We start from the raw sequence: 23,832 nt of genomic DNA on the forward strand, positions 1-23,832 counted from the left end.
CTCTTGTTTTTGGCCCTGACCATCTAATATACATATGTGCACACATGCAAGCACATACAATGAAAGAGTTAACTATTCTGAATTTAGAATCGGTTCCATTGTTGCCATAATCCAGCAAGTCAGAGTTCTCTGGTAACCATAGCACCAGCATCTTTGGAACAATTCTAAGACTACACTTATATTAATCTGGCTGAGATACACTTCTGGACTTGGAAGACTGTTCATATTGATGAGAGTGTCCCTTCAAATCCTTAAATAGCTAAAACTGTGTAAATGCAAAGAAGTGTCCTAGAAACGGTAAGGTACTTGTCTCCTGATTAAATACCTCTTTATATATTAAATATACACTAGGTTACAGTTATGGTCCACCCCAGGCCAAGAATTGACACTAGATGAATTTTCAGTTCTTTGATCATTTTCCTAATCTTCTCTCCCCTTTCTTCCATGGACCCTTAACATAATGTCCCCTTTCCTTTTCTTCTTTCTTAATCAACTGTCCTCCTGTAGATTCTGTTTCAGTCTCTCTGTTCCACAAATTCTCTTCCTCCTCCCTGATTTCTTCTTTCTGCCTTGACCAGATGGTCTCTGGCACCTGGGCATTTGTGTGCCTCCCTAGAGCACCCCACCCCCCTCTTTCTTATAGTAATGCTTAAGGTCCCAAAATCAGTGGCATCTCTAGAAGAAGAATTTGGGAAGGGGGCAAGCCAAAGTGACATTTCCACACATCATGGCTGCCTCCATAGCATGACCTCCTGTCTTTCAAGTGGCTATAAAAAAAGACTCAATAAGAAAGTCCCAAGGGCTTTCTGCATAATTTTCAAAAAGCTAGACAGTTTCACTCTTCTAGTAAAACTTTTAAAATGTTTTGATAGCCTCATTCAACTAAATCTATATGGCTATGAGAGTGAAGTATGGAATCAATACAGAAAGGGACAGAATGTCAATATAAATCCTGTACCACCAGTTCTGTAACACACAGAAATTCCCCTAACAATGGAGCATGGATATTTCCCTTACAGCTCATCATACAAAAAATATTTTCAAATTCTGGTGTCACCTCACAGTAATAGCAGCACAAACACCTTCCACTTGTGAACTAACACAAAACCCTGCAAAAAAGACACTCAGAATCTATATAGCAAACCTATTATAACACAACAGTAGTAATGTCAAGGACTCAAACATAAATCCTACCTGTGAGAAAGCAGCATTGTAAATATTACTCTGGGTACCAGAATACCAATACCCCACCTACTGTAGAAATCAAACAAACCCGATTGCTATAGATCCATACACAGACACTACATGACCACATATGCAGAACAAAGACAGACACTCACCAAATACAGAATAAAAGATCACATATTAGAACCAGCAATATGCAGACAAAATCTGAAATAGAAACTCCCGAGGGACCTGGTGAGAAGAGTAGTTTCGTGCTGTCTCCTTGACTGATATCAATGCTGCAAACCCTGCATGAATTCAGCATGCCTATGGCTCTTACCCAAGGGACTTGGTGAGAGGAGAGGTTTTGTGCTATCCCAGGCTGGCTGTGAAGGAGGAGGGAAATCCCACGCCTTGCCTGACTTCAGTGCGGGAACCCCTGCACAAATTCAGCTTGTCACTGTTGGCGCGCAGCCTAAGGCATGAGCCAAAGGGGCACACTCCATTTGAGCCTCTTGGGAAGCCCCATGGCAGCCGTGCCTTGCCTGCAAACTTGTGAGCAATTCCACTGGTTTTGAGCAACTGTTAAGTCTCAACAGATATGGGGGAAAAAAGAAAGAGAAGACTATCCTACTGGGCAACAAATTTTCACAAAGTCATGTTACGGAAATGAAATTAGTCAATTCTTATACATTTCCATGTGCTAAACATGAATGTGACTGTGAAAATGCAAAATTGGCTCTAGTTTTTTTGTAATATGCAATAATATAATTACATCTTGAATTGTATGGCAATAGTAGGAGACCTACAGTTAATACCGTTTGAAAAATGAAGTCATAGACTACGTCTTAGATTTCTTTGCTTGTCTCTTGTACACCTGTTCAGGAGCATCTCTGCGGAGTGTCCAGCAGTAGTCAGCCAGCATGAATATTTCAAATGCTCACTCTTTCTGACTGGGCTTAATATAGTACACTGCTGACGTCAGCTTACTCGGCAGCAGCATGGCAGTAGAACTGCATTGCATCAGAAAATGATGTAATAAACTCTGGATGATGTGTGCATGATGGTATTATGCAATATGATGCAATATTACATCATTCTAGGCTTATTTACAGTTCTACTGGATAAATTTACATGACTAAACATAGAAAGTGAACTATATTAAATATCTTCAAAACGAGAGCCAATAAAAACTTTTCATGGTCATATTCGTGTTCAGTACATCAAGATACTTCAGAATAGGACCTTTTTAGGTCAGTAACACTTTCATTGTTGCCCAGTATATGGCGAAAGCTGCCAGACCTAGACCCCTAGATTCTTGGTTCATTTCCTCTATTGTTCCATCAATCGGTCATGCTCTAGGAGGGACTATATGTGAAAGCTCCTAACTGTCGCCTCCAAGCAATGGTTATTTGTTGAGCCCCAAGAACTGGATTCCTCTGGTACAGCCATCTTTAATTGTAGATCCCTGTGCACAGTCTCAATTGTCTGTGTCTGATAATTTTGTTTCTTCTTTTGTTACTGTGGATAACAGAGTTAAAGGCATACAACTTCCAGCATGTGGTACTGGACTCTCCTCAACTTTAAACAATACAGTAGTTATTGAAAATGTTCCATCATGTGAGCAGAATGACTCAAATATTCCACATATATTTCATCTTTCTCCAGTGATGTTTCCTAATTTACAGGGTGATACAACTCTAGTCAGGAAAAGGTGTCATTGGAAGATTTAGGAGGTTCCCTATGTGGTATGGAGAGTATCTTACAGGGATGTGTGATGCAATTATGTAAATTTTTGGTGGATGGTTCTTGCTTAACAGTTCACATCTTCCAGTTAGATCTCCTCACTACACAAGAAGCTGACGTATATACTTCAAATGGAATCTTGGCTAAAGATAATATTCATTGCACTCTGTAATTGAATTGTTAGAAAATTTCAACAGATATAAGAGATGGTTAAGAAATATTTTGTATAGAATTTAAAGATTCCATTCCAAAATATTCCACCAATATATAAGGTACATTGTATTTCATTGCTAAAGTGTTCAACAAGTTCTAATGATGGAGCAGCTGATTTGCTGAATTCCACTCAAAATTTGGATGTATCAGCTTTATTAGATCAAATTTGAACTAATTATTGGAAGGGGGACAATAAGTAAATCTACAGCTCTAACACTAAATTTTCAAAAGGGAAAATTTGATGAAATGAGGAAAATAGAAAAAAACTGAAAGGTGCAGGCATGGACATTGGACATTGTTTAAAAATACAATCTTAGGGGGAGGGAAGCAAGATGGCAGCATAGTGAGGCTGCTGAGCGTTGCTTGACCTATTTTTTGCCTGCTTTTCTGATTCCTGGACCTATCATGCCTTCCAAATGTAAGGGGAAGGTGAGATTCTTCCCTCCTGAATCCTTACCTTCCCCAGGGCAACTTGGCATCGTGTGCTTTATGAGCCAGCAGCAGGGGGAGCCGAGGAGTTTGGTGGGAGCCACAGAGGGGGAAAGCCAGATCTTCACCTGCCCCCGGCACAGCGTGACCTCGGTGATGACGCCTGAGAGATGGCCTGAGGTGGAGGGGGCGCTTTCTCATCCCTTGCTGATCGCAGAAGTACCTTCTGACCCTGGAGTGGAGATGAGCCCTCATAGCCCTTTAGTGGCCTGACCCGGAGATTCTTCACCAAGAAGGCAGATGGAGAGCTTTTCACCTGGTCATCATGTAGAGATTCCTGCCAGCGAAATTGGTGAGTCCTCTGTTATTCCACCTCATCCAGAGGCGGTCACTTTAGAGGCAATTTGGGACTTGGTAGCTGGCTTCGGGAATTTTTTAAGGCGTTTAGAAAATAAAATGGACACTCTCTCCTCCAATTCTCATCAAAAAATCCTGGAAGTTCAAGAACAAATCAGTGCTATTTCGAATAGAATTCTAGAAGCTGAAAATAAGATCCAGTCAATTCAAGCCCTTAATGTTGCCATCATAAAAGAGCAGTTGGCTTTTTCCAAGACATTTGCAAGCTCTTGAAAATAATGCAAGACATTTAAATCTACGAATTCTGAATTTTCCTAAAATAGCTGGTGAAATCCCCTTTTACACTTTGAAGCGGTTTCTGTTAGAAGTCCTTGGTTTCTCTGAAGACAATATACCTTCTGTTAATTTTTGCCATTTTCTTCCTAAAAGAACTTCTTCAGGACCAACAGTCAATGTTCAAATACCTGAAAATCTATCCAGCTTTTTGGAGAACTCCTTCTTGGAAGTTTTGGATAGAAACACTTTGTTAGTTTCATTTATTTCAGTTTCAGATTTAAATAATGTCATGCATAACTTTGTCAGGAAATTTCCGGTATCTTATTATAGTTAAGTAGTGAAGATTTATCCTGATTTTTTTTTTAATTTGTTATTTATGCATTTTTCAAAATAACAAGAATAAATCTTGATCAGATATATTAAGAACAGGAATAATTGACATAACAAAGTAATATTCAAGAAAAAAAAACATTTCCCTTCTCAATATAAGTCTTCATTTATGAGAGTGGATCTTACCCCAACCAAAGTAATACATCAAGAAATGTCAATAAACATACTGAGACCTTTCTATATCTATAGGAAACTACAGTGAATTAGGGCTGCAGGTTGCTGACAACACAGGAGCTTTCCCTATTAGAAACTGAGGGGGTCATTTATCAAAATGCTATAAGACGTTTGTGCATGCGTTAAAGGCTTATTGCATGTGAAAGCACCATATTGTATGTGCGATGCAAATCCAAAAAAGAAGAGGAGTTAGGCTTACCATTTTATGAAGCTCTACTGCATGCTTCTGAGAGTGAGAGAGAGAGAGAGAGAGAGAGAGAGAGAGAGAGAAAACCTAGCTATAATCCCCCCAACACTAGATAGGTATTTATATCTCTATAGGAGGCCCACCTAGTAACTCGAGGAGAGGTTTAGGTATTAATGTAGTGGTTAGGGGCCACTTTGACATTCAAAATGAGACGTACGAACAGAACAGTGCTCTCTTGTGAAGATTTGATGACCCTCGGAGTGAGGAAACTCACTCAAAGATGAGATTTGTGCAATGTTCTCTCAACCTAGCTTGATGGATTCTCTACCTGGGTAACATCAAGCTAGGTTGCCCAGGGGCATTCCGTGGATGTGGCCTCCGGACCGGAATATGACGTGCCGGTGGGCACAAGTTATGCCTGCCTTGGGCAGGCATAACTTTTGAAATAAAGGTAAGGGGGGGGGGGAATTAGGGCCGGGGGCGGGTTAGTTAGTGGAAGGAAGGGGAAGGTGAGGGAAGGTGGAGGGCGCCGGAAAGAAAGTTCCTTCCGAGGCCGCTCCGATTTCGGAGTGGCCTCGGAGGGAACGGAGGCAGGCTGTGCTGTTCGGCGCACACAGGCTGCCGATTTTGGGCAGCCTTGCTAGCACCGACCACGGATTTTAAAAGATACGCGTGTACTTTTGTTTGTGCCGGTTGCACGAACAAAAGTACGCATGCACGTACTTTTAAAAAATTTGCCCCATAGGTATTAGCACAAATTGCAATAAACTGCCTATTACCATAAAACACACCCCTTTTTCTATCGCATGCGGTATTTAGTAGAGATGTGAATCGTGTCCTCGATCGTCTTAACGATCGATTTCGGCTGGGAGGGGGAGGGAATCGTATTGTTGCCGTTTGGGTGTGTAAACTATCGTGAAAATCGTTAAAATCGTGAGCCGACACACTAAAACCCCCTAAAACCCACCCCCGACCCTTTAAATTAAATCCCCCACCCTCCCGAACCCCCCCCCCAAATGCTTTAAATTACCTGGGGATCCAGCGGTGGTCCAGAACGGCAGCGGTCCGGAAGGGCCCCCTCAATTGAATCCTGTTGTCTTCAGCCGGCGCCATTTTGCAAAATGGCCACCGCAAAATGGCGGCGGCCATAGACAAAAACGATTCGACGCAGGAGGTCGTTCCGGACCCCCGCTGGACTTTTGGCAAGTCTTGTGGGGGTCAGGAGGCCCCCCCCAAGCTGGCCAAAAGTTCCTGGGAGTCCAGCGGGGTTCAGGAAGCGATTTCTTGCCGCGAATCGTTTTCCGTACGGAAAATGGCGCCGGCAGGAGATCGACTGCAGGAGGTCGTTCAGCGGGGGTTCCGGACCGCCGCTGAACGACCTCCTGCAGTCGATCTCCTGCCGGCGCCATTTTCCGTACGGAAAACGATTCGCGGCAAGAAATCGCTTCCTGAACCCCGCTGGACTCCCAGGAACTTTTGGCCAGCTTGGGGGGGCCTCCTGACCCCCACAAGACTTGCCAAAAGTCCAGCTGGGGTCCGGAACGACCTCCTGCGTCGAATCGTTTTTGTCTATGGCCGCCGCCATTTTGCGGCGGCCATTTTGCAAAATGGCGCCGGCTGAAGACAACAGGATTCAATTGAGGGGGCCGTTCCGGACCGCCGCCGTTCTGGACCACCGCTGGATCCCCAGGTAATTTAAAGCATTTGGGTGGGGGATTTAATTTAAAGGGTCGGGGGTGGGTTTTAGGGGGTTTTAGTGTGCCGGTTTTCCTGCCCTCCCCCTTCCCCCGATTTACGATTTTTTAACGATAAATCGGGGGAATTGGTATTGTATCGTGGCCCTAACGATTTTTGACGATTTAAAATATATCGGACGATATTTTAAATCGTCAAAAAACGATTCACATCCCTAGTATTTAGTGCATTTTGATAAATCCAGACCTGAGTTAACTGTGGGGGATCATAGAATATATATGTGTTATTTTGATATTTTATCATGCACTTGCATGGAAACTTTAAAAAGAAAACACCCCCAATTTGCAAAACCCTGTGGACGCAACAGGAGAAAAGATTTTCTCCTTTTTGAGTCTCCCTTGAGACATCGGGAAACACTCTAACTTTGCACCAAAGAAAAGATTCAGTCCTGTGTGTGAAACGGAGGCTCATTAGCCATTCCTTGTCTGGTTCAAGTGCTAGAGTCACTATAAGTGTAGCTGGAACACCCAACTCTGAATCCGACACAGCTGAAATGTTCACAGTTGGGTCTCCAACAGGTACCGCTGTTCCCTCTCCTTGTTCTTCCCTTCTTCTAAACTTCAGCAAGTAAAAAATCTTAGATACTGGTGGAAATGCATTTTCTGCAATCTGGAGAATTTCCATTAGATACCTCTTAAACATCTCCCAAGGAGGAGTTAGGGGTATCTGAGGAAAATTAATAAATCTTAAGTTCCTGTTCTTAACAGTATTTTCCAGATTTTCAATTTTCAGGGCTATATTGCGCCTTTCTTTAGTCTTTGCTGACTATACTTGCTGTATTCCTCTTACTTGATCTCTTAAAGAAGAGACTTGTTCATCCATTGCTGTTGTTGTGTTGGAGAACACCAGAATTTTCTCTTCCAACTCTTTACATTTAGCAATAACTGGTGATAGAATCAAACTTCTCATTTCTATAATGTCTTTCCAAATTGTCTCAAGGGAAAAAACTATAGGTCTTTGCACTGTAGACAACAGGGAAGGCATTCTCAAAGGGATTGACTCCCAATATCTTCCAGCGATACATCTCCTCCCAAACCGGGCTGTCCTCGCTGTAACTCTAGACCCTCTGCTGCTGCCGCCGCCCTGTCATTCCCTGGAGGGCTCAGCTCACCGGCACTCCAGTCTGACGACGTCTCCCTCGAATCTAGGGCTCCTCTAGTAGCAGCGGGATTACCCGGTGGAGTTCACTCTACGGGGCTGAGAGGTGACAATGAGCCAGGAAGAGAGGGGAGCTCAAACTTCCCTCCCCCTCTTTCTGGCGGCTGAGGCTCCGATGTTGAACTGCTGCGCAAGATGTGGGCATCCATCGGGCCGGAGAAAGAAGTCGCCGGAGGAGCCGCAGGGTAAGGCTCCATCATAGGTTTCCGCTTTCTTCCCATCACAGAAAGAAAATATAGCAAGAAAACAAAATTCTTATATATGCCCGAGAGAGCCGACGGCATGCTAGCCTACCGTTCGGCCGTCTTGGATCCGCCTCCCCCCCCCCCCACCATCGGTCCGAGACGATCTCCTGCGGTAGACCGTGGAGACGGAAGATGTGATTCAGGAAGAGTCGAGCAAGTTCAAGGACTGACGGTAGGCCCGGTAAAGGCACAAAATGGGCCATTTTGGAGAAATGGTCTATTATGACCCAGATTACATATGCCCCTTGGAAGGGAGCAGGGCCACAATGAAATCTGTAGAAAGGCTAGTCCAGGATTCTGTGGGTGCTGGAAGGGGCTGAAGAAGCCCCCACGGATGTCCGGTGGGAGGTTTTCCTTAATCTGGGTGGACATGGCTTGGGTCTCCGGAAGTGATAGAGGATAAGTTCTGCCCTTGGGAAATGTGGTATCAGGCAAAAGTTCGATTGGGCAGTTAAACTTCTGGAGAGGGGGTAAGGTGTTGGCTTGCTGCTTGGAAAAGACATCTTGGTAGTCAGTGTAGGGCATAGGTAACCCAGGAAGGGTCGTGGATGTTAGCATCGGTAAGGACGGGGATACCCGCCGTAAACAATGTTCTTGGCACTGAGGACCCCAGTGGGTAAGCTGGAGTGACTCCTAGTCGAAACGTGGGGAGTGCAATTGTAGCCAGGGTAGACCGAGAACAATGGGGTGTACTGACCTTTTCAGGATCATGAGAGGAATCTCTTCTTTGTGGAGAGTCCCTACGGTCAATCGGATGGCTAGGGTGCAATGGGTGATGCGATCAGGTAAGGGTTCTCCATGGATGGAGGCGATTCGCAATGGTACTTCGAGGGGTTGAATAGGAATTTGAAGAAGAGTCACTAATTCTTCAAGAATGAATTTCCCACTGGCCCCAGTATCCCCGAGGGTAGTGGTCGAGAAGGCGTGTGTCTCCTTGGAGAGGGAGACAGGCAGCAGACATTGAGGGCCAGTAACTGTAATGCCCAAGCTCGGGACCCCCGCCGGGCTTAGCCTCTGGAGTTTCCCGGACGCACCAGACAGGTCTGGATAAGGTGGACAGGACCCCCACAGTAAAGGCAGAGACTGGACTTCTGCCTTCAGAGGCATTCTTCAGGAGTAAGGCGACTGCAGTTTATTTGCATTGGTTCTTCCTTTGGCAGGGCAATCACCAGAAGTGCCCTTAATCTGGGGCTGATGGACCAAGGTGGTTCTGGAGCCGGTCGACAGACAACCTTTACTTCCCAGTGCCATTCCTGGAGACAGTGGTCAATCTGCCCAACTGACGAGAAGAGGTCCTCCAACGATGTAGGGATTTCTTGTGCTGCCAATTCGTCCTTCAGAGCTGGTGACAGTCCCTCAAGATAGAGTGCCCGCAGGTATTCTTCCTGCCATCCCAATTCTGTTGCCAGGGTTTGGAACTCGATGGTGTATTCTGAAAGGGAGTGGGACCCCTGGCGGAGGTGGAAGAGATGGTGTCCGGCAATCGCCTGTTGGCCTGGATCATCGAAGGTGCGTCTGAACGTGGAAATGAATTGAGGGAGCTGCTGTAGTACGGAATTGGAACGCTCCCAAAGCGGGGAGGCCCATGCCAGGGCTTTCCCCTCCAATCGCAATAAGATAAAGATGATATTCGTCACTTCATCTGGGAATAAGGAAGGTTTGTAGCGCAAACTGTATGCTACACTGGTTGATAAAGCCTTGGCAGAGACGAGGATCCCCATTAAAACAGGGAGGAGCTGGGAGGGCCAGCAGTGCCCGTGAGGACAATGAAGCGGAGGAAGCGCTGTTGGCGAGAGTCCCTGGGTTGGCCATGGTGGACTCTTCCAGTTGTGAGCGTAGTCTCTCTACTGATGTGGCCAATGCCTCAAGAAATTGCTGTTGCTCCTGGACACATATAGCCAGGCTTGGTATAGCCTGTAAGGCTGAGGACTCCATCGAGTCCATGGCCTTTGCAACCTGTTGCGCTGGAGGTGGACCCTTGGCCTGGCGCAGGATTGGTATGGTCTTCGGGGAGGTCCCAGAGGGCGCCTGCCGCCAGAAGGCAGAGCACATGAGGAGATAGAGGCAAGCTGGAGCTTCACCTTTAACAGTCCGGGGTTTCTGTAGGTTGAGCCCGTGGATACCCAGCCCGCTTGGGCTTAGGTGGGCCAGAGGGTCTCCCGGAGAGGTGTGCCCACCAACAGCAAAGGTGCACGGCTAGTGGAGAACAGATGAGCTAGACCGGAACAGAGTGTACCAGAAACCACTGGAAGGAAACAGGCACTGAAGGTCCTCTGGGCAGGTTAGGCAGCGCCTAGTGGTCTAGCTTGTAGAAGGCCGCGGGCAGTGCCAGAGCAGGCAGGCCTGGTGGTCACAGGAGAAGCGAAGAGAGTGTCTGAGTGAAGTGCAAGGGTCAAAGTCAGGGTATTTGTCCAAGGTTGGTCAGCCAAAGAAAGGGTCAGTTCCAGGTATCAGCCCGAGCGTGGTCAGTGGCAAGCAGAGGTCAGTTCCAGGCAGCGGTCCAACGTGGTCAGAGGCAAGCAGAGGTCAGTACTGTGAATCACTCCGAGAAGGTACAACCTGGGTAGTGGAATGTGGAACAGGAATCAGGAACAGACGCTGGCAAACAGGAAGGACCACAGGAACACAGACGCAAGAACACTGGAACAAGCACAGGAACACAGGAATGCAGGAGCACTGGAACAAACATAGGAAGATAGGAATGCAGGAACACAGGAACAAGCACAGGATCAAGGAAGCAGGAACACAGAATGGCAACTAGCTTCCCATAAATGTAACGACCCGTTTGCCAAAGCGAGGAACTCAGAGAAGGGCCTCGCCTTATATATTGTGCTTATGTGACGTCATCGGGAGGCGTCCAAGCCAAGGTTCCCGCCCTGGGCCCTTTAAAGGAGGGAGCATCAGCTGCGCATGCGCCTCGGGGCGGGTCCGAGGACGCTGAGGACGCGGAGCCCCTGTGGGAGCTCCGTTGTGAGACCTGAGAAGCTGGAGGTGTTCAGAACAGGCTCTGGGGACACCGAGAGCTGGCTGCAGCAGCTAGAGAGGACGGAAAGGAACCCACGGAGGAAGGCCCAAGGTGAGCAGGGCTGGTCATGGCACCAGCATGGCCGGGATGCACAACAATAAGGCCAATGCAGAAAGACTAAATTAATTCTTTGCGTCAGTGTTCATTAATTAGAATGTTGGCGAGATACCAGTTCCGGAGATGGTTTTCAAGGGTGAAAAGGCAGGTGAACTGAACCAAATGACTGTGAACCTGGAAGATGTAGTAGGCCAGATTGACAAACTAAAGAGGAGCAAATCACCTGGACCAGATGGTATGCATCCCAGGGTTCTGAAGGAACTCGAAAATGAAATTTCATATCTATTAATTAAAATGTGTAACCTATCATTAAAATCATCCATTGTACCTGAAGACTGAAGGGTGGCCAATGTAACCCCAATATTTAATAAAGGCTCCAGGGATGATCCGGGAAACTATAGACCATTGAGCCTGACTTCAGTGCTGGGAAAAATAGTGGAAACTATTCTAAAGATCAAAATCACAGAGCATATAGAAAGACATGGTTTAATGGAACACAGTCAACATAGATTTAACAAAGGGAAGTCTTGCCTCACAAATCTGCTTCATTTTTTTGAAGGGGTTAATAAACATGGATAAAGGTGAACCAGTAGATGTAGTGTATTTGGATTTTCAGAAGGCATTTGACAAAGTCCCTCATGAGAGGCTTCTAAGAAAACTAAAAAGTCATGGGTTAGGAGGCGATGTCTTTTCGTGGATTACAAACTGGTTAAAAGACAGGAAACAGAGTAGGATTAAAAAGTCAATTTTCTCAGTGGAAAAGGGTAAACAGTGGAGTTCCTCAGGGATATGTACTTGGACCGATGCTTTTCAATATATTTATAAATGATCTGGAAAGGAATACAATGAGTGAGGTTATCAAATTTGCAGATGATACAAGTGGACTGTGATAAATTGCAGGAGGACTTTGTGAGACTGGAAGATTGGGCACCCAAATGGCAGATGAAATTTAATGTAGACAAATGCAAGGTGCTGCATATAGGGAAAAATAACCCATGCAGAAGTTACACGATGTTAGGTCCATATTAGGAACTACCACCCAGGAGAAAGATCCAAGCATCATAGTGGATAATACATTGAAATTGTCAGATCAGTTTGCTGCAGCAGACAAAAAAGCAAACAGAATGTTAGGAATTATTAGGAATTATTAGGAAGGGAATGGTGAATAAAACGGAAAATGTCATATTGCCTCTGTATCACTTCATGGTGAGACCACACCTTAAGTATCGTGAACAGTTCTGGTGCCCGCATCTCAAAAAAGATATAGTTGCACTGGAGAAGGTTCAGAGAAAGGTGGCCAAAATGAGGAAAGGCTAAAGAGGTTAGGGCTGTTCAGCTTGGAGAAGAGACAGCTGAAGGGGGATATGATAGAGGTCTTTAAAATCATGAGAGGTCTAGAATGGGTAGATGTTAATCGGTTATTTACACTTTCAGATAATAGAAGGACTAGGGGGCACTCCATGAAATTAGCAAGTAGCACATTTAAAACTAATCGAAGAAAATTCTTTTTCACTCAACGCACAGTTAAGCTCTGGAATTTGTTGCCAGAGGATGTGGTTAGTGCATTTAGGGGGTCATTTTCAAAGGAGTTACGCATGTAAATGTGACATACTATCGTAGCAATTTTCAAAAGCTATTTACTCGAGTAAAGTGCACTTACTTGAGTAAATCCTATGGACAATTCAATGGCATATATTGTAGCAATTTTGAAAAGCCCACTTACTTGAGTAAAGTGTATTTACTCGAGCAAAAACCAGTTTTGCTCGAGTAAATGCTTTTGAAAATCTGGCCCACAGTGTAGCTGAGTTTAAAAAAGGTTTGAATAAGTTATTGGAGGAGAAGTCCATTAACTGCTATTAATCAAGCTGACTTAGGTAATCGCCTCTGCTACTACTGGCATCAGTCGCATGGGATCTTCATAGTGTTTGGGTACTTGCCAAGTTCTTGTAGCCTGGTTTGGCCACTGTTGGAAACAGGATGCTGGGCTTGATGGACCCTTGGTCTGACTCAGTATGGCAATTTCTTATGTTCTTATCTCACATAGATATTTTTGCCAGAAAGATCTTGGTTGTTTCTTTTCCCTTGTTATGGATAGGGACATTGTTCTGAAACTTTATTTAAGAACTGATCTTTTCCCTTTTTGGGTGTTTAAGTGTCAGATTTGTGGACCTTTTTTGCTTTGGTGAGGTTGATGCAACCTACCGGGAAGGCAGGCTCCCATTCATTCACACACACACACACACACACACACTGACAAAAGGCTCTCCTCTTTTTATTTTGCTGGAAGCCTCAAAGCCTCTCTCACTCTTCTGCTGCTACTATTACCACAGCTGTGTGGTTATGGGGGAGGAGCCAAACATTGCTACAGAAGTCCGCTCTACTGCTCCTTCTTTCTGTAAGCCCTGCGGTATTAAAAATTTGCAGGGCTAGCACTTCCTCCATGTTGATCTCGTGCATCACAGGAACAGCATAAAGAAAATGCAACCCTTGTGAGTTTTTAATACTGTGGGGCTGTCATACACCAATAGACAAGCTCTATTCTCTACTCCTGGTGGTCCTGATGTGGGGCCTCTTGAGGTCTACTGGTGATTGCACGGGCCTCCCTATGTCCATACTTGGGAACTTTTGATTTCCACTCACCCTGAGATTGTTGTGGATAGCGGAAAGTAGAAGTGAGAGTGGGGGGGAAGGGAGGCCTTAACAGCATGTGCACAAACCTTCTCTGACACACACACTAACACATTCACACGTTCACATTCACTCATTCTCAAACACACGCCCAAACTCATTCTCCCATAGATGGCCAACCTAACACACATACATGCCCCCCCACACACACTCATTTCTCTCTCTCTCCCTCTTATACCCATACTCATGCTCACTTACACTCTCGTGTCTCTCCCTCTCACACACACACACACACACACTCATTCACATAAATGCTCATGCAATCTCTATCCACACCCCGTACCCACCAGATTCTCAGAAAGGGTTAAGACAACAGGAGGGCTCCACTTTGCCTTTCCAGCACAGAGCCCCCTTCTCCTTCCTGACTACAGCACTGAGATCTGAGACACAATCAGACCCAGACCCAGACCCTCTGCCCCCATCCCCCAATACTGAGCAATGCCAGGGCTGAGCAAGATTCCAGGGAATTCCAACCGTATTGGGCTAGAATAAATCAACATTAACATTATCATAAAGAAAGTCCCAGGAGCCACTGGGACTCCAAGCTAGCAATGGAGGAAGAATGAGAATGCAAGCTCCAACATATGACAAGGTGCCAGGTCCCACTCTCTGTGCTACACAGGATGTCTACCATGTACCTGAAAAGACTGTGACCTAAGAAGCTGGGCTGTCCATTGGCTGTGTCCCCAGCCCAGGCCTGATGCTGCTTCTCTTCAGCTGCTAGGTTCTGACGCTTCTCCTCCTTCCTTCCCACCCGCCCACATGGCGTGATGATGCCTCTCCTCAGCTGCTGAGTTCTGATGCTCCTCTTTCTTTCTGCCTGTCCATGTTATCCAGCCAACTCTTATTTTCTTCCTGGCCTGCTCCTGTTACTGCATCCAGAGTTTTCTGATGTTGGCCTGAAGACCTGGCAATTTCCTTAGCATTCGAGTCTCCAGCCCAAATCCTCAAGAGTTCCCAGGTGTGTACTCTATCGGCCATCAACACCCCGCTATGGCCCTGTGCTGGGTGGCATTGGCCCCTGCCCCTCTGCCCTCTGTACACCATTGGCCTTGACACCACCTTCTAATGTCTTCTTCTCACCTATTTTTCTCCTCACTTTATCTCTCTTATGCCCTCCCTTTTCATTTTCTTTTTCCCAGGGACTGTTTTCCTCTCTCTCACTAGTTTCTTCCTTTCTCATTTTTTTTCTTTCATCTGTCTCCGCTTTCCCTTCTCTTCTGTTCTATCTGACTTTCTTTTTCATCTCTTTCTACTCTGTGTGTCTAATTCCCTTCCATTCTGTCTGTTCCTCTCCCTCCTCTTTCTTCTTCTATCCCTTGCTTTTCCATCTCTGTCTTTCTCTTTCTCCTCTTCCTCTCTGTTCTTCCAGCTTGTTTCATCACCAAAATGGCATAATTTCACTGTAAACTTGTACCTGAATAGAAAATCATGCCCTCTGTGTATTATGCAGTATATCAAAACATACAGTCCATACATATTAATATTCAGAATATGATAAAATAGAATCCTCAGTCACAGGCTGCCAAAAATCCATAACTCAGAGGAAAAGACCGTAGGACACAGTAAGCAGCCTGACTAGCATGCTAGAAATGATAAAGAGTAGTATATATATTTATATAACTACTAAATAGTAGAATAAACAAAACAGTGTTATGTCAACTTTTTTTTCACTTGAGAAAAAGCACTGGAGTGTTTCCTTGCCATTTACCAGTTGTGTCTAGATATTACCTTCTCCCCTTTTCTGCACCATTTAAGGCAGGGGTCGGGAACCTTTTTGGCTGAGAGAGCCATGAACGCCATATATTTTAAAATGTAATTCCGTGAGAGCCATACAAGACCTACCAAATTAATTTACTACAACCCCCCACCCTCCTGACCCCCCCCCCCCCCCAAGACCTGCCAAAAGCCCTGGTAGTCCAGCGGGGGTCCAGGGCTCGCAGACAAATCTTTAATAAAAAAGTAAAAATCTAACAAAACCCCCCACCCTCCTGATTCCCTCCAATACCTCCAAAATTAATTTACTACAACCCCCCACCCTCCTGAGCCCCCAAGACCTGCCAAAAGTCCCTGGTGGTCCAGCGGGGGTCCAGGAGCGGTCCGGGAGCGATCTCCTGGACTTGGGCTGTCGGCTGCCAGTAGTCAAAATGGCGCCGACGGCCCTTTGCCCTCACTATGTCACTGGGGTCGACCAATGGCAGCGATAGCCCCTGTGACATAGTAAGGGCAAAGGGCCGTCGACGCCATTTTGATTACTGGCAGCCGATGGCCCTTTGCCCTTACTATGTCACAGGGGCTACTGCCGCCATTGGTCGACCCCAGTGACATAGTGAGGGCAAAGGGCCGTCGGCGCCATTTTGACTACTGGCAGCCGACAGCCCAAGTCCAGGAGATCGCTCCCGGACCGCTCCTGGACCCCCGCTGGACCACCAGGGACTTTTGGCAGGTCTTGGGGGGGGTCAGGAGGGGAGGGGGGGTTGTAGTAAATTAATTTTGGAGGTCTTGGGGGGCGTCAGGAGGGTGGGGGGTTTTATTAGATTTTTACTTTTTTATTAAAGATTTGTCTGCGAGCCAGATGCAGCCATCAAAAGAGCCACATCTGGCTCGCGAGCCATTGGTTCCCAACCCCTGATTTAAGGCTTTGTTTTATCCTGTGAATGCTCTTGAGTAGGGAGCTCTGTATCAACTATAACAAGATTCGAATGATGTACATCTTGAAATACACAAAATTTCCAAAGGTGTATTTTTAGCCTGCCTTGCCAAACGAAGCTCAAGGCAGCCTTCAGTATTATTAGGATTTAGGTACAATAAGTCACTGCCACAAAGAGAATACAATCTAACCCCCTCATTTATCAAAATGCTGATCTTGGTACTTTGAAGCAGAGAGAGAGAGAGAGAGAGAGAGAGAGAGAGAGAGAGAGAGAGAGAGAGAGAGAGAGAGAGAGAGACTAGCCATAATGCCCTGACCCTAGATAGGTATTTATATCTCTATGGGAGGCCCACCTAGTAACTCGAGGTGAGGTTTAGATATTAGTGTAGGGAGTTAGGGGCCACTTTTACATTCAATGTGAGACGTACGAACAGAACAGTGCTCTCCTGTGAACATTTGATGACCCTCGGCGTGAGGAAACTCACCCAAAGATGAGATTTGTGCAATGTTTTCTCTACCTAGCTTGATGTTACCCAGGTAGAGAGTCCATCAAGCTAGGTTGAGGGAACATTGCATTTTGATAAATCCAGGCCTAAGTGGGTACCACACTCAATAGTAGATAAGTGAATTGACTTTCTTTCTTCTCCCAATCCTAATTCCTTTCTCCTCTCCCCTTATTGATCCCCCTTTTCACTGTGCTCCGGTACCAGTTGCAGAACAATGATGATTTAGGCATTCATGTGGGCCCAGATAAGGATCTCCAAAACTGATGAGCAATTCAGGGAATGGAAAATAAGGAGCTTCTCTCTTACTTCAGCTTTCAGTGGAGTGAGGCTTGATTGATTCAGTCATTTTGAATCCATGTGTTTCCCATAATTACATATCTTACACCAGTTGATCCCCCTCTCCTAATCAAGTCTCAACTGTCCCCTCAGTACCTCCCCTCCCAGCAAGCCTCTTTAGCCTCAGTCATCCCTCCTTCAGTCTGTCAACTCCCTTCAGCAACTTCCTCCTAACCTCACTCTTTCTCTGACCTAATTCCATACTCCACACCCTTCACTCATTGGCGCACTTCAGATTTCCCCCAACACCCATTGGTGCCACAACCACCACTAGATCTCTGGATTCCCATCTCCTTCTTCTGGCCTGGCCTCCTATCCTTATCCTCCCATCCCCACAGACCTCAATGCTCTGTCCAGTTCCAGCTGGTCTGTTACCAAAAAGCAGTGTATATAGGGAATGAGTCAGCTTGCAGCCCTACATTCACAGGTCCCACTTCCCACATGGAAGCCTGGAAGAGGCAGGGACATTGTGGTGCCTGTGAGTATGCAGCCATGGGATGACTCAGCCCCTGTGCTCACCTGACTTCTGGTCAGGTGAGCACAGGGATAAGGATGGCCGCATGAGAGAGCTCTGAGGTCTATGTCAGCAGGAGGGAAAGATCAGAGGCCAGGCTAGAGGGAGGGAGGTCTAGGGTAGAAGTAAATTGAAGGTGTGCCAGGTAGAGGGAGGGTGTGAATCGGAAGTCTACTGTCTGCTTTATTCAGCTGCTCACCAACTTCCAGTTTCTACAGGTGCAGCCTCATGTGTCATTTTTAAAGTTATGTGAGTGGTAAAAGGGGTATAGCACTTTTCAAAAGTGATTATGGGAATGAGAAGCCTGTGCATGTGGTGAGAGCTAGTATAGGAGTAAGAAACCTGGGTGTGTGTGTGAGACACAGCATGAGAGTGAGAAGCATGTATATGTAAGATAGAACATGGAAGTGGGAAGCCTGTGTGTGTGTGTGTGCATGAGAGAGAGAGAGAGAGAGAGAGAGAGAGACTGATCGGGAAGGTGACTGGTGTGTGTGTGTAAGAGAAAGACTGGTCGGGAGATGATTGGTGTGTGAAAGACAGAAACTGGTCGTGGGGGTGTGACTGGTATGTGTGTGTATGAGACAGAGAGACAGGTCATGAGCCCTAAGGAAGAGGACCATGAGTACAGAGCTTCAGCCACTACTGTTTCTCGTGTGTGCTCCTGGCCTGCATTGAAGAGGAGTAGGAGAGCTGCTGGAGGGGGTTAGTAAAGGTGGCTTTTTAAGTTTATTTTTCTTGATTGACTGCCATTTTAATTACTGAATATTATGTGATGTGTCTGCTGTTTTGAAATGTCTTTTTGGTGTTTGGAGAATTTTTAATAATTTCTATGAGTTTTTAATTGTTAGATATTATTCTGTTCATAGTTGGTGTGAAACATTTATTCTGCTTATTAATATAGTTATACAATTATTTTTGTGTTGGGATCTATAGCTGCTTGGCTAGTTCTGTTTTCCTAATAGGAAGTGTATTGGTGTTTAGGGCCTGATTTAATATTTGTAGTGGTGCCTTTTCATAGGTAGGGTTGTTACTGTTTGAGTGCATTCTATAATACAGGTGTAACTGTGTGCAGATTAGTTTATGTACATTACTGCAGATACTGGGAGTATGTTAGTTCGGTTCTGTGTATGTGACCGAGGTGAGGTATTTTACTGTATCAGTCTTATTTGTTGTATTTTCTCAAGAGGACATGCATTGGTGATAAACTGCTGTCTTTTCATAAGCAGGGCTGTTGAGCCTGGTAGTAGAAGGGGTTTGTGTTGTTGTTTCTGAGATGACACTAGAACCAGAATATATTTTTTTGTAAGGTGAGTTGTACGGGGAATGTCATAATTCTGCTTTACATCCATAATTGTGGGTCAGGGGGGTTCCTGTGAATGCAAACTGTACTTTTACATTTAGCCCTATGATGGTCATGTGTTCAGTGTGTCACGCATGCGAGAACCATCTGCCAGGTGTGTCCCGACAGAAAAAATGTTGAGAACCACTGGTATAGACTATGTACAATTTGTTATGCTCAGGCTTGTGAACCCTTGGGCTGACGGGAGGATGGTATACCTTAGGAGGAAGATCCGTAGGTTCTCCCGTTGGGTGGCGAGGCAGAACAGAAGATGCGACCAGTTGACCCTCGGCACTGGAGACTGAGGCGACTGTGGAAAGACAAAGAGTCGTGACGTCAAGGAGAAGAATGGAGTCTTCGCCACTGGAAGTCCGCGGTCCCCCCAGGAGGAGCCCGTAGGGACCCGGACCGCTGGGACTTAGATGGACCGAGAGGTCAAAGAGTCGAGAGTTCGGTGCAAGGGCTAACTGGATCTTCACCCCTGGAAGCCCGCGGTCCCCCCGGGAGGAGCCCTTAGGGACCCGGGCCGCTGGGATTTAGGTGGGCCCTTGGAGACAATGATCCAGAAGAAGTCCGAGGTCAAGTGCCAGAGGGTCGTCACTTACCAGTCCGAGGTCTTATACCAAGGGATTGCCGCTTGCCAGTCCGAAGTCACACACCAGGAATCACCGCTAGCCAATCCGAAGTCACACACCAGGAATCACTGCTAGCCAATCCGAAGTCACACACCAGGAATCACTGCTAGCCGATCCAAAGTCAGGAACCAGGAACACCAAGACAAGACAGGAACAAGGATCCAAAGTAGAAGAACTCACCGCGCAAGCAGACCTGACTACGTGGGACGTTGTCAAGTCGAGGAATGAGCAGAGGAAGCCTCCTTTTATACTTCCTCTGCTCTGGCTCATAGGGAACAGCTGTGTGTAGTTAAAGGGATCAGGTCCGTTTAAATCTGATGAGGAGGCGCAGCCTCGCGCCTAAGGATGGCGGCGGCCATCTTGAATTCCCTCCCCAGAGGAAACGCTGCTGGATGCCGCGAGGGAGGAGCAGGGACAGCTCCCCCCACCCCCCCGGCGACTATCACTGGGGCCCGTGCTGGAGCGACGGGCATAGGATCAGGGGCTTCCCCCGGAGCTCCCGCGGCGGGTCGCCGTCGCGGGCATGGTAGGGGACCACAGTCGTGGCCTTCCACAGCCGCGGAACACAACACAATTTAGCTATTTTTTTAGAAAAAGAATAAAAGGTGGGCATTTAATAACACTCATGTACCTTAAAAAAGAGGAAAGCCTGACTGGATTTTTTTTTATCTCTTACAAACCAGGTAAAAGGCCTGACTTATCGGATAGCTGTAAATTAGTTTTGTTTTAAGACATTCCTTAAGCCAGCAAGCAGCAGCAGCAGGAGGTATTCGATTTCACTTTCTCTGTGCTACCACCCCCTTCCTCTGACAATTCCTCTTTCAAGCATGCATACACATACACACAAACACACACATACACATATATGTATAGACAATAAGCCCACAAAGAGCTTCCTTTTTTTGTTTTAAAAAATAATCAGTTTTTAACATACAAGCAAAGTTGTCGTGAAAACTAATATTATGAGACGTCACAGAAAAACCAGGCGATTCCTAGGCATGCCTTATGGGAAAAGTAGAAAAGCAGGGAAAATGCTATTATTTGTTGAATCATAATGATAATAACAATTAGAATAATACCTTTCTTAACAGTATACTTAAAGGGGGAAATTATGTTATGGTGAAACAGCACATTATTAAATCAACAGGTTACTCCAGAAAAGGAGACTATATAGGAATTTGCTGTTTTAGATCTTGGCTACATCAGCATGCCAGGAATGATGCATGCTAGAGTCTGTAGTTTGTCCTACCCTCTCATCTCCTCTCTTTTTCCACTGAGAATAGATTTCCCTCTCATACCTCCTTTCTCAGGATGCAACATACACCATTTTAGAAACAGTACACTGGTCTCTTTCCTCATCCCTCCTTTTCCAAACATACATGTTTCTTTTTAAAGAAAAAAATTGCCTTTCTAACACAAGCAAATCAAAGGCACAAGATTTTATACATTTTTTTGCTACCTTCCTTCCCTCTCTTCTTTCTTTTTCCAAAGCAGAAGTGCTACAGGTAGATTATTTTTGGTTATTTTAAAAACATCAGCTTTTGTCAGAAAAGCATGTTTGTAATAAAAACTAATGCATGCAGCTGAGTTAAAACATTGTTAGACAGGCCATTGCTGTTTCATACTGTAAGACTGCAGTGCACCCACATATTTTTTGTACTCTTTTTATTTTCAAAATCATTTTTATTAAACAAGACAGGAGATATATACTCAAAAATATAAACAAAACCATTTCTTAACAAAACAGAGTATAAAAGAATTAGCAACCACAAATATAACATCATCAATGAACTGCGGTATATTCCCGCCTTGCATTTTTCATTATATCCCCTTGTGCCCCTTTCCCTCCTACCCTCTCAAAGCCATCCCCAACCTCTATCCAGAAAGAGAAGGAGAAAGAGAAAATCATACAAATGTACACACTCACTCTATTCATACACCCCCTCCCTCTAGACCTTTTGTAAAGCATCGTCATTTACTGAGTTTTCTGTATTGAAAACCAATTTGGAGAATAACCCAGTTCTGTCCGTCTAGTTCTCATATTCTGTGGGAGCAGATCAAGGAAATATTGCCAAGTGTGCATAATCCTCTGATACGGCACATATCAAGTAACATACATCGTATCTTTCCATTTGCATAATGACAGACATTTGTTCTCACCATACAATAAAGGAAGACCTAGTATCTGCTAGCCAATCCTTCAGAATACATTGACAATCTACCAATAGAGCAGTATTAATGAAACGATAATGATCCTTCGTCAGACCAGGGAATGAATCCTTGATATCCTCCAAATCTCCCAGCACTAAGATATTTCTTTTAAAAGGTATCTCCACTTGTACACGCTTTCAGGCATAAGAGGACCAAAAGACCAAGATCCCAGGATAGGTAAGAAAGAGATGCAAGAAAGAGTCCACCTCCTCCCTACATTTATGACATTTATCACTGTCCACCACCCATTTTCCTTATAATTGAATCCTATCAGTTTGACAGGGAAACAAAATCTTATATTGCATTTCTTTATAATTTACTGTGACTGGAAAACTATGAACGGTCTCCAACAGTATACTCAGACCTATATTCATCATTTTGCTAAACATTTCATGAGAATAGTGCCTGTGATAGAAAAAGGGGCATGGTTAGGGTAATTTTCCAGATACTACAAAGTATGCTATTTTTATCAGTTTGATTTAGAAGATCCCAGTAGGCATACATTATCTTACTTCCAGCTTTCTTTTGGTACTATTTCTATGGAAGCTCTATGGCTTAAATGGGCTCTATGGCTTAAATGGACTCAAGAATTACAAACCCAAGTTTCTTTATCATCTTGTATTGCTTGTTTTGGGTGCATCTCTAAAATTACACAGAATGTACAAATGCGAGAAACATAATATAAAATATTGACTAAAGCATATATATCACAGCTGATGGAATCAGATTTATGTATTAAATGTAATCTGGCTACGAGTACTCTGGACAGGTACACACAATTAGTGCAGTGCCTCTGTCTATATCACAGATAAAATATATAATCAGAGGTCCTATACGCGACACAATATTCACCAAATGAATCATTTATTTATTATTTAACAAATTCAATATAAATTATCCTCCTCTAATACATAGGAACTAATGTATTCCTATGTATTAGAGGAGGATAATTTATATTGAATTTGTTAAATAATAAATAAATGATTCATTTGGTGAATATTGTGTTACGAGTACTCTGGGACATTCTTTTTGGCATTGTACTAATGTTCAATCTTTTTGGAAACAGCTATATGTGGGAAATGTTCTTTCCATTCAACTACCTTTTCCAATTCAATCAGCAGTCTTTGGTTTATTTCCTTTGGCAGGGGTGTATGCTGAAATACATAGACTATGGATTTCTAAAGTACTCTTAGCCACCAGGAACACTACACTACATTTTTGGAGAAAGAAGTTGGATCCCTCTTTTACATTCTGGAGGAATGCTGTTCCTCATTTTCTGCTGATGGATCTAATGGTTGGCAAGCAAAGTCGCCTGAAAACGAAGCAGAAAATACTAAATAGTTGGCTCCTGTATATGGATTCTTTATCCTGAATTCCTACCGAAGGACCTATTGCCAGGTTTTTATTATTATTATTATTATTATTATTGTTGATTGTTGCTCCATAGTGAGTGGGTGGGTGGTTAGTTCAGATTTTCAAGGGGTTCTGTCATTCTTGCTTTGTAATGACTTACTGTGGGTCTGGTGATCTAAGAAACAAAGCTGCCAGATCACAATTCTATGTTGTATTGATTAATGCTGATAATAAAAACAGATTTAAATATAAAGACATGGGTAATACTCCTAACTCAAGACTAGTATTAATGATATCCAGTAAAAAAAAGGGTAAAGCCCTAATTTAGGGTTCTTAACAATCCAAGGAAGAATGACAAAAATCTTGTGGAATTTCAATGCGTGTGCCAATTTTCCAATGTCAAGGTTGTCCGTGTTGCAAAAAA

The 23,832-nt window shown here is 44.7% G+C and overlaps 1 protein-coding gene across 3 annotated transcripts in view; it reads right to left on the reverse strand.

Moving 5' to 3' along the window:
* Nucleotides 1-23,832, reverse strand: part of RGS22 (regulator of G protein signaling 22) — a 915,000-nt gene that overhangs the window by 776,868 nt on the left and 114,300 nt on the right. The gene's annotated exons all lie outside the window — the stretch shown is intronic.

Source organism: Rhinatrema bivittatum, chromosome 2, assembly GCF_901001135.1.
Source record: "Rhinatrema bivittatum chromosome 2, aRhiBiv1.1, whole genome shotgun sequence".
Taxonomy (NCBI): Eukaryota; Metazoa; Chordata; class Amphibia; order Gymnophiona; family Rhinatrematidae; genus Rhinatrema; species Rhinatrema bivittatum.